Consider the following 2,500-nt stretch of genomic DNA (forward strand, 5'->3'; position numbering starts at 1 on the left):
GTGCTCTCAAAAGCTGGGTTTCTATATATGTGCCGGGAGTGTCGCACAAAACCCACAAACTCGACCAAACATGCTCTCTGGCCTATGTTGCGCAGCATCCCGGTAAACCTCTAACTCGCCCAATTGTCAATGTTTCGCCACAAAAACAACTTTATTCTACTCGCCTGGTCCCTGCCAAGGGCCCTGCGTTGTTTGATTTTGATTAAATTGCTTTTTTACACATTTTCCCCGTGCCCCTGGTAGCCAAGGGCACTTAGAAGAAATTTCAGATTCTCGCCTCGTGCCCCTGGTAGCCAAGGGCACTTAGAGTAAATTTTGAAAAAGTTGGCACTTAGAAGAAATTTCAGATTCGTGCCCCTGGTAGCCAAGGGCACTTAGAGTAAATTTTGAAAAGTTGGCACTTAGAAGAAATTTCGAAAAGTCGGCACTTAGAAGAATTTCCGAGTCGCCCCGGTTCTCGGGGACCGGGCCGAGCGCCGACCTCTGTCCGAGCGCGAGCGCCTATTTTCGGATAAGTTGGGACGACTTCCACGGTCCGTATCTCGGTCATTTCTCCACCTTTTCGGATGGAACCAACGGTGTCGCGTTGCCCCGGTCCCCGCCGAGGGCCCTGGGGCGTGGGATCCTGAGTTTTCCCCGTGCTTCCTGTGGTTTTCGGCCGTGGAAAAACCCTAGGCGCGCCGGTTCTCGGGACCGGGCCGAGCGCCGACCTCTGTCCGAGCGCGAGCGCCTATTTTCGGATACGCCGAGTCGATTTCAACGGTCCGTATCTCGGTCATTTATCCACCTTTTCGGGTGGAACCGACGGTGTCGCGTTGCCCCGGTCCCCGCCGAGGGCCGTGGGGCGTGGGATCCTGAGATTTCCCCGTGCTTCCTGTGGTTTTCGGCCGTGGAAAAACCCTAGGCGCGCCGGTTCTCGGGACCGGGCCGAGCGCCGACCTCTGTCCGAGCGCGAGCGCCTATTTTCGGATACGCCGAGTCGATTTCAACGGTCCGTATCTCGGTCATTTATCCACCTTTTCGGGTGGAACCGACGGTGTCGCGTTGCCCCGGTCCCCGCCGAGGGCCGTGGGGCGTCGGGTCCTGAGTTTTCCCCGTGCTTCCTATGGTTTTCGGCCCTCGAAAAACCCAATTCGCCCCGGTTCGAAAAAGCGGCACTTAGAAGAAATTTCGAAAAAGTGCGCTCACTTGGAAGCCGTGTTCCTATGTATGTGCCGGGAGTGTCGCACACAACCCACACAAACTCGACCAAACATGCTCTCTGGCCCATGTTGCGCAGCATCCCGGTAAACTCGGCCAAACATGCTCTCTGGCCCATGTTGCGCAGCATCCCGGTAAACTCGAACCAAACATGCTCTCTGGCCCATGTTGCGCAGCATCCCGGTAAACCTCCGCCGCGGTTCTCGGGACCGGGGCCGAGCGCGAGCGCCTATTTTCGGGTAAATTGTGACGACTTTTGACGGGCCGTATCTCGGTCATTTCTCCACCTTTTCGGGTGGAACCAACGGTGTCGCGTTGCCCCGGTCCCCGCCGAGGGCCCTGGGACGTCGGGTCCCGAATTTTCCCCGTGCTTCCTATGGTTTTCGGCCGTGGGAAAACCCTATTCGCCCCGGTTCTCGGGACCCCGGCCGAGCGCCGACCTCTGCCCGAGCGCGAGCGCCTATTTTCGGGGTAAATTGTGACGACTTCCACGGGTCATATCTCGGTCATTTCTCCACCTTTTCGCATGGAACCAGCGGCGTTCCACTCCTCTGGCCCCTGCGCAGAGCCCTGCGTTGTGACATTTTGATAAAAGCATCACCCTGGGTGGCCCTGGGAGGCGTACCTATTTTTTTGGCATAAAGAGGGGCGATTTAAAACGGGCCGTATCTCCGTCACTCCTGCACCTTTTCGCATGGGATGAACGGCGTTCCACTCCTCTGGACCCTGTGCAGAGCCCTGCCTTGTAACATTTTGATAAAATCACGTTTTTAGCCATTCTCCCGTCGGTGGCCCTGGGAGGCGTACCTATTTTTTTGGCTTAAAGAGGGGCGATTTACAACGGGCCGTATTTCGGTCACTCCTGCACCTTTTCGCATGGGATGAACGGCGTTCCACTCCTCTGGACCCTGTGCAGAGCCCTGCCTTGTAACATTTTGATAAAATCACGTTTTTAGCCATTCTCCCGTCGGTGGCCCTGGGAGGCGTACCTATTTTTTTGGCTTAAAGAGGGGCGATTTACAACGGGCCGTATTTCGGTCACTCCTGCACCTTTTCGCATGGGATGAACGGCGTTCCACTCCTCTGGACCCTGTGCAGAGCCCTGCCTTGTAACATTTTGATAAAATCACGTTTTTAGCCATTCTCCCGTCGGTGGCTCCTCTGGCTCTCTGCTCCCCCAGCCTGGGCTCCTCACCTTGGGCCACAGCCCCCTGCTCACAGAGCCCCCTGCTCCTCTGGCTCTCTGCTCCCCCAGCCTGGGCTCCTCACCTTGGGCCACAGCCCCCTGCTCCTCTGGCTC

The sequence above is a fragment of the Solea solea genome, unplaced genomic scaffold (genome assembly GCF_958295425.1).
Source record: "Solea solea unplaced genomic scaffold, fSolSol10.1 scaffold_134, whole genome shotgun sequence".
Classification (NCBI taxonomy): Eukaryota; Metazoa; Chordata; class Actinopteri; order Pleuronectiformes; family Soleidae; genus Solea; species Solea solea.